A 15,051-nucleotide genomic window follows, 5' to 3' on the forward strand; every position below is an offset into this window, starting at 1 on the left:
CGACTCGGTGGTGACCCTCGACGGTCGAGATTTTGCATCTTGAAAGGAAGGGTAGTCGTTGATTATTGCAACCCTTCGTTTGGTAGCCAGCAGCATGAAAGCATGGCCGGAACGGCTTTGACATGGTTAGGCGAGGCCAAGCTAGGATTTTGGCACAGTTTAGGCGCGGCCAAGAATCAGGGTTTTGGCATAGTTTGGGCGCGGCCAAAATTAGGGCTTGGCGTTGGGCCAAAGGTTTCCACGCGTTAGCTGGTGACCTTGGACGGCTAAGATCTGCATATTAGATGGAAGGGTGGTCGTTGGTTGTTGCAACCCTTTGTTTTGGCAGCCAACGGTTGTGAAGGAAAGGCTGGCATGATTTTGGCATAGCGGTGCAGCTGGCATGGTTGGCATGCCTTGGCGCGGAGATTTGGCTGGAACGGCATGCCACGGTCACATACAACATGATTGGCATTCCTTGGCGCGAAAATGTGGCACGGTATGCCATTGGCACATGCGGCATGGTTGACATGCCTTGGCGCGGGAAGGTTGCACGGCATGCCATTGGCACATGCGGCATGGTTGTCATGCCTTGGCGTGGAGATTTGGCTGGCACGGCATGCCATTGGCACATGCGGCATGGTTTGCAGCCTTGGCGCGGAAAGGTTGCATGGCATGTCATTGGCACATGTGGCGCGGATAGCATGGTTGGCATGCCTTGGGTGGCGAACTTGGACGATTGAGATCTGTATATCAGGTGGAAGGGTGGTCGTTGATTATCACAACCCCTCGTTTTGGAAGCCAGCGTCATGTGTTAGGTGCGGCCAAAACTAGGGCTTTGGCATAGTTTGGGCGCAGCCAAAATTAGGTCTTGGATTTTGGGCCAAAGGTTAGCTGGCGACCTTGGACGATTAAGATCTGCATCTCAGGTGGAAGGGTGACCATTGATTATCGCAACCCTTAGTTTTGGCAGCCAGCGTCATGTGTTAGGCGCGACCAAGCTAGGCATAGTTTAGGCGCGGCCAAAACTAGGGTTTTGGCATAGTTTGGGCGCGACCAAAATTAGGGCTTCGCGTTTGGGCCAAAGGTTAGATGGCGACCTTGGACGATTAAGATCTACATCCTAGGTGGAAGGTTGGCTGTTGATTATCGCAACCCTTCTTTTTGGAAGCCAGTGTCATGTGTTAGGCGCGTCCAAGCAAGGTAGGCGCGGCCAAAACTTGGGTTTCGGCATAGTTTGGGCGCGGCCAAAATTAGGGCTTGGCGTTTGGGCCAAAGGTTATATGGAGACCATGGATGGTTAAGATCTGCATCCCAGGTGGAAGGGTGGCCGTTGATTATCGCAATCATTCGTTTTGGCATCCAGCGTAGTGCATGGCTTTGGCATGTGTTAGGCGCGGCCAAAACTAGGGTTTTGGCATAGTTTAGGCGCAGCCAAAATTAGGGCTTGGCGTTTGGGCCGAGGGTTACCACGCGTTAGCTGACAACTTTGGACGGATAAGATCTGCATCTAAGATGGAAGGGTGGTCGTTGATTGTTGCATCCCTTCGTTTTGGCAGCCAGCGGCATGGATTTGTCACGGTGGTGCGGATGGCATGGTTGGCATGCCTTGGCGCGGAGACGTAGCTGGAAAGGTTTGCCATTGGCACGGTGATGCGGCTGGCATGGTTGTCATGCCTTGGTGCGGAGACGTGGCTGGCATGGTTTGCCATTGGCACAGTGGCGTGGCTGGCATGCCTTGGCGCGGAGACGTGGATGGCGTGGTTTGCCATTGGCACGGTGGAGATGCTGGCATGGTTGGCATGCCTTGGCGCGGAGACGTTGATGGCATTGTTTGCCATTGGCACAGTGGCGCGGCTGGCATGGTTGTCATGCCTTGGCACGGAGACGTGTCTGGCGTAGTTCGCCATTGGCACGTTGGTGCGGCTGGCATGGTTGGCATGCCTTGGCGAGTAGACGTGGCTGGCATGGTTTTCCATTGGCACGGTGGTGCGTCTGGCATGGTTGGCATGCCTTGGCGCGGAGACGTGGCTGACATGGTTTGACATTGGCACGGCTGCGTGGCTGGCATGGTTTGCCATTGGCACGGTGGTGCGGTTGGCCTGGTTGGCATGCCTTGGCGTGAAGGTGTAGTTGGCATGGTTTTCCATTGGCACGTTGGTGCGGATGGCATGGTTGGCATGCCTTGGCGCGGAGACGTGGCTGGCATGGTTTGCCATTGGCACGATGGTGCGACTGGCATGGTTGGCATGCCTTGGCGCGAAGACGTGGCTGGCATGGTTTGCTATTGGCGCAGTGGCGCGGCTGGCATGGTTGGCATGCCTTGGCGCGGAGACGTGGATGGCGTGGTTTTCCATTGGCACGGTGGAGATGATGGCATGGTTTTCCATTGGCACGGTGGTGCGGCTGGCATGGTTGGCATGCCTTGGCGTGGAGGTGTGGCTGGCATGGTTTGTCATTGGCACGGTGGTGCGGATGGAATGGTTGGCATGCCTTGGCGCGGAGACGTGGCTGGCATGGTTTCCATTGTCACGGTGGTGCGGCTGGCATGCCTTGGCGCGAAGACGTGGCTGGCATGGTTTTCTATTGGCACAATGGCGCGGCTGGCATGGTTGGAATGCCTCGGCACGGAGACGTGGATGGCGTGGTTTTCCATTGGCACGGTGGAGATGCTGGCATGGTTGGCATGCCTTGGCGCGGAGACGTGGATGGCATGGTTTGCCATTGGCATAGTGGCGTGGCTGGCATGGTTGGAATGCCTTGGCGCGGAGACGTGGCTTGCGTGGATCGCCATTGGCACGGTGGTGCGGCTGGCATGGTTGGCATGCCTTGGCGCGAAGACGTGGCTGGCATGATTTTCCATTGGCACGGTGGTGCGACTGGCATGGTTGGCATGCCTTGGCGCGGAGGTGTAGCTGGCATGGTTTTCCATTGGCACGGTGGTGTGGCTGGCATGGTTGGCATGCCTTGGCGCGGAGGCGTGGCTGGCATGGTTTTCCATTGGCACGGTGGTGTGGCTGGCATGGTTGGCATGCCTTGGCGCGGTGGCGTGGATGGAATGGTTTGCCATTGGCATGGTGGTGCGGCTGGCATGGTTGGCATGCTTGGAGTCGAGACGTGGATGGCATGGTTTGCCATTGGCACAGTGGTGTGAGAATTAGGGTTTGGTATATACGAAGATGATGTCGGTCAATGCTAAGGGTTCTGCCGTGGAACATGACACATGTATATAAAAAAAGGTACCCTGGTAATTCTTACATAGGCATTTTGATTGATTCAATAAATGCGCTAGTAATCGTAGTGACGTCATGTCAGATGTATGGTTTTACGATTTTAACCCTAAGCTAAAAACCACCATCGACACCAGCCTAGCTAGTAGTCTGCCAATTTATTTTACTAATGTGATCTGCCCCGTAGATCACAAAAGAAAAATCACCAAAAAGAAACACGCACCCCTAATTTCCTCTAATGGGTTTCTCGACGTTTTTTTTTTTTAAATTTTCTCTTTATATGGTTTCATTCATAGTCAACGTATGTTGACTTGGTCAAACTGCTAGTAATTAATGGTATATGGGGCGATATTTTTAAAAGTTTGTTTGGGCATCATCAACCTCAGGGCCGGCGCTAGGGAAAGTTTCTTCTATATCAAACGGTTTAGGAATTGTATCAGAATTGGGAACCTAATTATCTTCCCAAAGTTTTGCCTTATCTCCATCTTTTACTTGCCAAATAAAAAAAAACCTTGATTAGGTCTACAACTTTTTTTATGCTTCTCCAAATCCAAGAGAGCTCGTAGGATTTTGGAGTATTCCAATAGGTTGGTAATGGGAAAGTATTTGGCTATAAGAAGTTTGGCCCATAATTGATCATGTTGCGAGATTAACCTACTGGCCAACTTTGTTAAGAGAGATATGTTAAATTGATGGGGTTTTTCTATTCCTAAACCTCCTTAGGATTTCGGCTTACACATTATTCTCCATGCTCTTATATATCCTCATTTTCATTTGATTCCATCTTTTTTCCACCAAAAATCACGTTGAATTCGATCCAGATGATCAAGCGTTTCTTTAGGGAGGGTTAAAACCTGCATCTGATATGTTGAGAACGATTTCAAAATAGATTGAATTAGGACTGTTCTACCTACTTGAGATAGGAGTTTCGATTTCCAGTCATGTAGAGTCAAGTATTAGTTTTGAAGCAAAGGTTCAAAATTTACCTTCATGTTCTTGTCAAAGAAGAGTGGAGTCCCTAGATATTTATCATTTTTTGTCATCAAAGAACCCTTTAGAATTTTTGCTATGATTTTTCCATGTTTTGGATGCATCCTGGACTGAAGTAAACCGCTGATTTTTGAAGGTTAACCATTTGCCCTGTGATTTCTCCAAACTTACATAAGATACCCAGTACATTTTTCCCTTCTTCTAAATACACTTTTGTGAAAAGGAATCAATCATCAGCAAAGAATAGGTGTGAGAATTTTGGGGCATGTTTATTTATTTGCAGTCCCGATTTTTTTATTTTATCAATTATAGATTTTTCCAGGAGGCCCGAAAATATATGCGTGCATGACAAGAATAAATTTGGAGATACAGGGTCTCCCTGACGGATTCCTCGAGAATTGGAGAAGGTTGGCCCTGGGGATACATTAAAAAGAATGGAGAAAGAGGCAGTGGAGATACACTGATCAATTAGTTTTACCCAGTCTTAGCTGAAACCAAAAGATAGAAGGGCTTTTTTTAGCAAAAGACCGCTCTACTCTATCAAAAGTTTTTGATAGATCTTATTTTGGAGACAAAAATACGTTTTTTGTTTTTGAAGTTTTCATGGAGTGGAGTAATTCATGAGAAATAATGATGTTGTCAGTAATTTGTCCACCAGGAAGGAAAGCAGATTGATTTAGTGATATGATTTTATTGAGGAAAGGTTTTACTCTATTAGCTAAGATCTTAGAAATTATTTTATAAATGGTGTTACTAAGACTAATGAGCCTAAAATCAGCCGGGGTTTGAGGAGTAGAGATTTTTGGGATTAGAGTGATGAAGGAATGGTTGAAATCCGGATTCAATATACCGTTTTTTAAAAAAACAAAGTCTTGAATTTCCGGTATAATATCTTTTCCTAGAGTTCCCCAATTTGCTTTAAGAACCCTGATTGAACACCATCTGGGCCAGGAACTCCCCAGGGGTTCATGTTGGAAACAGTAGTCCATATTTCTTCACTAGGCGGGACCTCAATAAGAGAGCTGTTTTCTGCCTCTGATATACAGGGTTTGATGATTACAGATAAGTCTATATTATAGTTACTTATTTCGGATGTACCGATCTGAGTAAAATTATTGATGAGAAGGTTATTGATTTGATCTCTATCTGAAAGCCAAAGACCTGATGGTTCCCTGAGCGAGTGAATGGCATTTACTCTTTTTCTATTTGAGGCTGCTTCATGGAAGTATTTCTTATTTTGATCATATTCCTTGAAAAATTTATATCGGGAAAGTTGATGGTAGTAATCATTTTTGATCTTGTACCTTTTCCCTAGCTCCGGTTGGAGATTTTTGAGAATATCCAATTTTTCAGAAAAATTTCTGGATTTCTGGATATTCTCAATCTTATGATTCAAATTCTTTGTATTTTTATGGGTATTACCAAAAATATCAGAATTCCAGTAAGCTAGGTCAGAGGAGATGATTATAAGATTAGATGAGAAGTTATTCGGAGAGGAATTGGTTTTGTGTAAATTCCAAGAGGCTTCCACAATATTGGAAAAATTGGGATGAGTGAGCCAAGATTTAATGCATCTAAATGGTTTTTGAAGCTTTTTGGTTTCTGGGTTGGAATCAAAAATTAAAGATGTTTGATCAGATCTGACTCTGGATAAGTGACATACCTTTGAATCAGGTAAATTTTGGATCCATTGGTATGATACTAGAGCTCTGTCTATCCTTTCACAAATATTTGCTTCTCATTTTCTATTAGTAGACCATGTAAATGGCACTCCTTCATATCCTGCATCTTGAAGCCCTAGCGAGTCAATAATTTGAGTAACAAAATATTTGTTTCTTGAGCTTGTTTTGTTTCCGCCCTGCTTTTCCCCTGGATATAGAATGATGTTTACATCTCCTATTACGACCCACGGATTTTGAACTTGTTGCGCGAGGTTTGAAATGTGGGTTCATTGAGTTATTTTATCATATGTTTCAATTGCACCATAGATACATGTAATAATCATTTCCTTATCTCCTATTATCATTGTTACAACATTTCTCATTCGAACTCACAAGTGTTGCCATCTCAAGCATGTTTTCAAATTTAGTTGTCAAAACTATATCTTGATTTCTAGTCTAAGATTAGTTAAGTCTCGGTCTAGGATAGAGGTAGTTGAGAAACTAACCAGCCATCATTGCATTCTACCGTTTGTAGGCGAAGATCAACCGAAACTTTTGGAGAACTTCATTACCAAAAGGTAAGTGCAGAATGAACCACATATTTCTCAAGTTATATTCATTTTTTTATCCTTGAGACGTTGTCGCGTAACTAACTAGACTATCATGCATAGACAATAATTTCGAGTCAAGATTATCTTGATAATAATTTCTCGAAATATAATGACTAAGCTTAATGAACATTTGTTCATACTTGATAAATTTTGGTTAAGGACACTTTATTGTTCGCAATCAAAATCATGATATGTGTCATTGATATTATTCGGGACTGTTTCGAATCGATTCAGAGAGAAATATAGAACTACTATAGTTTCGGATACAAGACAGTGTTATCAGTCTTACAAACTGGGATAATTGTTATAAGTATGAACCCGTATTACATGTACTCGTACACGTAGCACAATATCCATATACATATCTGTTAGAGCACTGCTCAGTCGAACTCGCAAGCGTTTCTATCTCAAGCTTGTTTGTCAAGTTTTGTTGTCAAAACTATAAGTCTTGATTTCTAGTCTACTTATAGCTATGTCTCCGATTAGGATAGAATGTGTAGTTGATCTTTTTACTTCACGGCGTTCATCGATTGAAGACGAAAAACTACTAAGGGGAGCTTGTAGAACTTCATCAACAAAAGGTATGTGTAGACTTGAACTCATCTATCACTCAGAAGTCTATTTCTATTTTATCTCCTATTGAGACAAAAGTCGTATAGCTATATAGACTTTACATTATACACATTTGATATTTCGAGCTGAGTTTAACTCGCTTACATATTTCTCGAAATATGTGTTGGTAAGATTTCGCTTTAACCAAGTTCATCTTTTATTTTTGACGAAAGTCAAAAGATGATCATGTGGAAATCACCTGGTAACATCTTACGTGATTTGTGTGAGACAGTTATTTGATGTAGACTCAGAATGTTTCGTATTGATCATTTGATCACTTGAAAATATCTTTGAAGCTAATGGTTTGTGTGAGACAGCTATTCCCGTCTTCTAAGAATGTTTCAGTAATTGAAATGAGAGTTTAGAACAACTAACCATTGATTGGATATAGCACATTATGCGTACTTGTATGCTAACTATTACAAGTGTATTCCAAGTCCGGGAATTATGCACACCCATATGCGTACTGATTCAACAGTTGAAGTCCGAGAACTATAGTATGCATACCCGTATGCGTACTAATTTCAATTGAGTTCGGTCATGAACGACAGTATGCGTACCCGTTTGCATACTAGCGAACAAGACCAAGTCCGGGAACTTAGGTATGCGTACCCATTTGCATACCTGAGTGGGTTAAGTTCTAAAATCGTTTATTCATGAACAAATACATTTATATAATAAGGAATGCAACCTTTGCAAACCGTGGCTATAGTGTTCAGGAATTGACTCGAGTGAATGAAAACCGATTTTGCTTCAATTGTGTCTTGTATACTTCTATGAGAATATAAAAAATTGAACAACTCTATAACTAGTTTCATTTGAGTCATTTGAACTAGTTGTGATTAAGATCAACAAGGTTGATATGAAAGTGTGCATATGGCTAACTTCGGTTAACTATTGTTGAGAAAACTAAGTGTACACGTTTAGGTACGGTTACCCTTATATAAATGAAGGAGCATTTCATTTGTTTGTAACAAGCTAAGACAATCTAACGGTTGAAAGATATTATCTTGAATCTAATCAGGTTTTCATCTAATGGTGAATATTGAATGCTTTGTTACCAAGGTAACATTGATTGAGAACCCTGATTTGAAGACTATATAATGGAGAACTCTAGCATATGCGAAATCTAATCCCCACACCTCCTGTGTGATACTAGTTGCGACTAGAATCTATTTTCCTTTAACCTAGGTTTTTCTAAAACCATTATAGGTTAACGACTAAAGACTTCATTGGGATTCTGAAGCCAGACCCAACTATTTTCTCTGCATTTGCGTGTTCTGATCTTACTTTGTTCTATCGTATTTAGTACCATCTTCTCTAAGATTTGCTCGGTATTTAATCTCTGATAGGTAAGATAAAAAGTAATCACAAAGCTTTTCGTCTCATTCTTTATGATTCCACAATATCTTGTTCCGCTACCATACGGTTAAGATTATTATGAGGTGATTGATATTACTAGGATGTTCTTCGAGAATATAAGTATGGTGTATCAATTGGTTCATGTTCACCTTGATTTATCAAAAGACGGAACAAAAACTCGTAGGTATTTCTGTGGGAGACAGATTTATCTATTCAATAGACTTTTCTGTTTGAGACAAAAAAATTATCAAGTCTTCGACTTTGGATCGTAACAACTCTTAGTTGTGGGTGAGATCAGCTAAGGGAATCAAGTGCGTAGAAACCTGCTGGGATTCAGAGGCGTAAGGAACACGAATGCACCTTAATCAGTATGAGATTAGTTAGGGCTCAACTACATTCCAGTCCGAAGTTAACTTGTAGTGGGATAGAGTCTGTATATGCTTAATACAGTGTGGTGTTCAAATCTGGACTAGGTCCCGGGGGTTTTCTGCATTTGTGGTTTTCTCGTTAACAAAATTTCTGGTGTCTGTGTTATTTCTTTTCCGTATTATATTTTTTATATAATTGAAATATCACAGGTTGTGTGTAGTTCAATTAATTAGATAATCCAACCTTTGGTTGCTGATATAAATTGATTGGCACTTGAACATTGGTCTTTGGTACCGTTCAAGTTGTTTCTCATAATAATCAAGCTCGTGGATTCTATATGTTTTATTTGCTGATTACATTGAGAAACAGATATATAACTCTTTGATGTATTTTCCTTGATTGAGTCTGATTGTCTAGTTGATTCTCTTGGAAATATATTGGAGTTAGTCCATATAGATTGACTAAACGAAATATTGGGTGTGGTTGTTAGACCCCCGATTTTTCAATTGGTATCATAGCAGGCAAACACGTTTAAGACCTTATAAGTCTGTGTTTGTAGCAATATGACTCTATGTACAGAAATGTTATCTTTATAGACGTACCACCAGTCTTAGATGGATCGAATTACTTATGGTGGAAAATTTTTGTGCGTGCCTTTCTTCAAGCGCGAGATTTTCTATCATGGGTTCGTATAGTTAATGGCTATGATCCTCCGATTGTCACAGAAGGCGATGTAATTGTTCTATAGTGTTAGAGCACTGCTCAGTCGAACTCGCAAGCGTTGCTATCTCAAGCTTGTTTGTCAAGTTTAGTTGCCAAAACTATAAGTCTTGATTTCTAGTCTACTTATAGCTAAGTCTCGTACTAGGATAGAAAGTGTAGTTGAGCTCTAGACTCCACGACGTTCATCATGCAAAGACGAAGAACTGCTCAAGGAACTGGTGGATCTTTATCGATTAAAAGGTATGTGGAGACTTGAACTTATCTATCACTCAAAAGTATATTTACTCTATCTCCTATCTTGAGAAAAAAGTCGTATTGCTATATAGAATTTGATTATACACATTTGTTATTTCGAGCTGAGTTCATCTCGCTTATCTATTTCTCGAAATATGTGTTGGTAAGCTTTCGCTTTGGCCAAGTTCATCTTTACAAGTGACGAAAGTCATGTTGATTATTTCAATATCTTGAAAATCGCTTTGATGAAAAATAGTGTGAGAATAACCTCTATTTAACATCCTATAAGAATGTTTCAATGATTGAAATGAGAGTTTAGAATACATAGCCTTGAATGGATATAAACATTGTATGTGAACTCATACTTGTATAAGTCCAAAATCCTTGAAATAAAGTATGCGTAATTTATTGATTTAGGATATTCGGAATCTAAGTCCGCGTACCCGTACGCGTACTGCCGGAAGTTCACATCCCGTGAATTTATGCTGGAGTTTGTGAACTAAAAACAAACTCAAATCGGGTACTTGAGTATGCGTTCCGGTATGCATACTTAAGTGAGTTATTTTCTAGAAACAGTTTATTCGTGAACTAAGACATATATAAACTAAGGAATGCATATTTGCAAACAGTGGCTATAAAGTTCATGAATCGATTCGAGTGAATCAAAATCATTTTTGTTTCGATTATGTATTATATACTTCTATGAGATCTAAGCAATTGAACAACTCTTTAACTAGTTCTTTTGAGTCATTTGAACTAGTTATGCTGCAGATGAATAAGGTTGATATGAAAGTGCTCATATGGCTAACCATTTGGTTAACTACTGTTGAACCAACTAGGTGTACACGTTTAGGTACGGTTAGACAAACCTAAATGAATGTGAATTTCATTTGTGTATAACAATCTAAGTTTGATCTAACAGTTGAAAGATATTAGATTGAATGTAATCAGGTTTCCATCCAACTGTGAATATTGAATGCTTTGTTACCAATGTAACTTAGATTACAATCCCTGATTTGGAGACTATATAAATGAGAACTCTAGCAACTGGGAAACCCAATCCCCATACCTCCTGTGTGATACTTGTTGTATAAGACAGAGTCGATTCTCCTTTAACCTAGGTTTTTCTAAAACTATTATTGGTTAACGACTTAAAGACTTCATTGGGATTGTGAATCCAGACCCAACTACTTTCTCTGTAGTTGTGTGATCTGATCTCGATGTTTCTATCGCGATTGAGTACAATTGTATTGGCTTGAGATTTATATCTCCGATAGGCAAGATAGAAAAGTAGTCACAAACACCTTCGTCTCATCGTTTGTGATTCCAAAATATCTTGTTTCACTAGTCGATTAAGATTATTGTGAGGTGATTGATATTTCTAGGCTGTTCTTCAGGAATATAAGTACAGTATATCAATTTGTTCCTGTTCACCTTGATATATCAAAATATGGAACAAAACTCGTAGGTATTTCTGTGGGAGACAGATTTATCTATTCCTATAGACTTTTTTGTGTGAGACATATTTGTTTATCAAGTCTTCGACTTTGAGTCGTAGCAACTCTTAGTTGTGGGTGAGATCAGATAATTAAGGGAATCAAGTGCGTAGTATCCTACTAGGATCAGATACGTAAGGCACACAATTGTACCTTGAATCAGTGTGAGATTTATTAGGGTTCAACTACAGTACATACCGAAGTTAGTTTGTAGTAGGCTAGTGTCTGTAGCGGCTTAATACAGTGTGGTGTTCAATCTGGACTAGGTCCCGGGTTTTTCTGCATTTGCGGTTTCCTCGTTAACAAAACTTCTGGTGTCTGTCTTACTTCTTTTCCGCATTATATTTTGTTATATAATTGAAATATCACAGGTTGTGCATTGAATCGATCAATTGGTAAATCCAACCTTTGGTTGTTGATTGAAATTGATTGATCCTTGAACATTGGTATTTGGTACCGTTCAAGTTAATTTCTCTAGTATTCAATTAAACTTGCAGATTGCTATTTGCTTGAGTAAGTATTGAATCGAAAAATTGAGATATAACTTTGTTTGTACCATAATATTCGGGTACCGACACGGGCTAACTACATAATTTTTAGCGTGGAATATTTGTCGGCCCAAGCCTAGTAGCCAGTAAAGATCAGTTTAATTTTCTAACCCATTTTCAGAGGCCCGTTTCCACCTGAAACCCTAGAAGAAAGTTGTGGAACATCCATAACTGTATAAATATAGGGAATGTTAACCCTAATAAGGGAGGAAAAACCTGATAAGAAAACCATTGTAATGAAATCAAGAAAATAAAATACTCTCCTTAGGGAGATTCATCCGTGGACGTAGGCACAATGCCGAACCACGTTAAATTCTTTGTCTTTCTTGTTTTCCTTTAATTCGCTCCTGACCCTAATTTTCTCCCTAATTCTCAATAATCAACATCAAATCATCGTGTTTATGCCTAAAAGTAATTTTGGGTACAAATATTGGCGCTGACTAAGGGGATTTCGAGTGAAAGAAACGTGTTTTCCCATACAGAAGTTGTGTTCATAAAAATAGATGTTCATATTCGTCAAACATCATACTCGTCACATCAGCTGTGCTAGCTTAAGTAACATCTTAAGGAGATCCGGTTGAATAAAGTTCGTATGGTTATTGTCCGTCGGGCCGGCTTAATGGATCACGCAATCTCTTCATATTACAGTAACCATTAATGGATCCAGGGAGGAAACTCTAAACGCGTTCGGAATCAGGTGTTTCCACTCACATTGTTCGATTAATATCGGTGGAAATCACATTGTTTTAGGATGCTCAAAACACATTGGCTACAGCAACCAAGGAAACTTTGACTTCGAAACTCGTCAGTATGATTTGGAGCGTCTGTTCTCTAAGTATGGAGAAGTCGAGCATGTTTACATCAAATCTGGGATTACAGCTGAGCTCCTTCCTGGTCTCACCAACATGTTTATAAGAGAATGGTCGTAGATGGATTGGACGTGCTATGACAACTATGCACTGTTCATAGACGGAATTGTTGAATCAAACATGCGATGTTTACTTCTCCTACTCTACATAAGGCCGATCTGTCAAATCAACCACGCCTTCTCCTTCTCTACATAGCAACAGGCTTCAGAAGCATTCAGCTCGTACCAGCAACTTGCACAACACATGCGAAAGAGATAATCCATACGTTTCTGTCCTTAAGAGCAAGTCTTATGGTGGAATCCAAACTATTCCAACTGTGGAAAAACCATGGAATGTCAAGTCTAGTGGCTTCCAAGTTGGGGTCTTCCACACAAAATCCAAGCAAGGTTCCACGATTTCGTGGAAGGGTTCGTGGAATCCATCTGAACGCCAATAAGAATAGCGTTAAACGCAATTAAGAATTGAGCTAAAAAAACGCAATTAAAAATTGCGTTTTTTTTTTATCCGTAGATTTAAAATGAGTTGTTGAAATCTAACGGCTGAAAAGATAGCTTCATTCTTAATTTCCTTTTTTTAGCTCCATTAAGAATAATGTTTCTACTATTCCACCATTACACTTGCGCTTCCATCCACAATTCCAAGTGCTGAGATGGCGTGGAAGATGGAAGATGGATGAATTCCACCATAAGACTTGTTCTAAATCGCTTTAAATTAATTTTTAATTTAATTCCCTGAATTAAAGCATATGTTTCTATCCTTAAATCTCTCTAAACTATCTTTAATTTAATTCCCTGAAGTAAAGCATATGTTTCTATCATTAGTGAAATCCATAAAACTTCATGATGTAACGTCCGCATGCTGCTTATCATTATTGAGTGCATGTTATTTCGCATAAGCAGTCCGGTTGTGCCAAGCATTCATTCATGTAGTCTTAATAAACTAAAAGCTTTTCCTATGGGTTTGGAAGTTTGTAGTACGAAAATAGGAACGGAGAAGTTAATGACTTAATTGTCTGCCTTTGATCCCCCTTCTTTGCAAATGTGTCGCCAAGCATCCATGAGTACCAACAGATGGTGGTCGTCCCAGCTGTAATTTAATGTTCTTTACAGCTCCTAACTTGCAACTGAAAATCACAGGAACTTTAAGAGCCATGTGATGGAGCTCGATTGAAAATATCAGATTTGCTGAAGCGGATATTGATGCTAACTCCGAGGTTGCACCAACAAACTCAATGTACTAGATGTTTTCCTATGCGGAAGAACGAATGCGTTTATATGTAAAGAGAGTCTAGCCGCAGGTGATTCTCATGTGTCAATTATTAGCGAGGGATATTCTGACCTGCTCACATGCTCTTTTCTTTCGTCTCTCTGCTCCACGGCTAAACTGGTTTGCGCGTCTTGTTTCTTCTATCTATATATTTTGATTGTGCGCGGCGATCATATATTTTGTTGAGATTATTAGTCCCACATTGTATGGGTAATTAAGATCCTGCGGTTTATAATGTCTTAGAGCCTCTCCACTCATTGCCAATTGGTTTTGAGTTGGATCCCCGTATTCTAACATGGTATCAGAGCAGGCTATTTGCGACGAGTCATTGACCGCGCCTTTACTCCGCGTCACCCGATTTATTGTCCACGTGTTAGATCCTACGAGGCTACACGTGAGGGGGCGTGTTGAGATTATTAGTCCCACATTGTATGGACAATTAAGATCCTGCGGTTTATAATCTCTTAGAGCAACCACAGTCATGAGACGGACCAAATACCAAAAGCCAGACTAAAAACCAAAAATTTTTGGTATTTTGGGTGACCCAAGCGCAGTGGGATAACACCAAATTTGGTGAAGCGTAACTTACACTAACGCCCGATGCCAGACGTAACTTATACTCACGTCTGTTGATGAAGCGGATTTTTATTATGCGTTTGAATGAAACGGAGGTATAATGCCCGCTTGATTGAGGCGCAAGTATAACTAACGCCGGATATGGGACGGCGATGGAAAGTGCGTCTACTGGGACGGAGATGAAAAGTGCGTATCACTCGTACGGAGATATAAAGTGCGTATGTTTCGGGCGTTAATGGATTATGCGTATGTTTCGGGCGTTAATGGATTATGCGTCTGGGTGAGACGTTTATAGAAGAAGCGTCTGAGTGGAGCGTGCATTTAAGAAGCGTCTGGTTGGGGCGTTTAAAGAAGGAGCGTCTGAGTGGGACGTTTGTAATACCTGCGTCTATGTGGGACGTTTGTAATACGTTCGTGTGAGAGGGACGGTTGTAATACGAGCGTCTGAGTGGGACGTCTGTAATACATGCGTCTGAATCAAGCGTTTGTAATACGTGCGTCTGAGTGAGGCGTGCACGGAAAATC

Source organism: Papaver somniferum, chromosome 4 (genome assembly GCF_003573695.1).
Source record: "Papaver somniferum cultivar HN1 chromosome 4, ASM357369v1, whole genome shotgun sequence".
Classification (NCBI taxonomy): domain Eukaryota; kingdom Viridiplantae; phylum Streptophyta; class Magnoliopsida; order Ranunculales; family Papaveraceae; genus Papaver; species Papaver somniferum.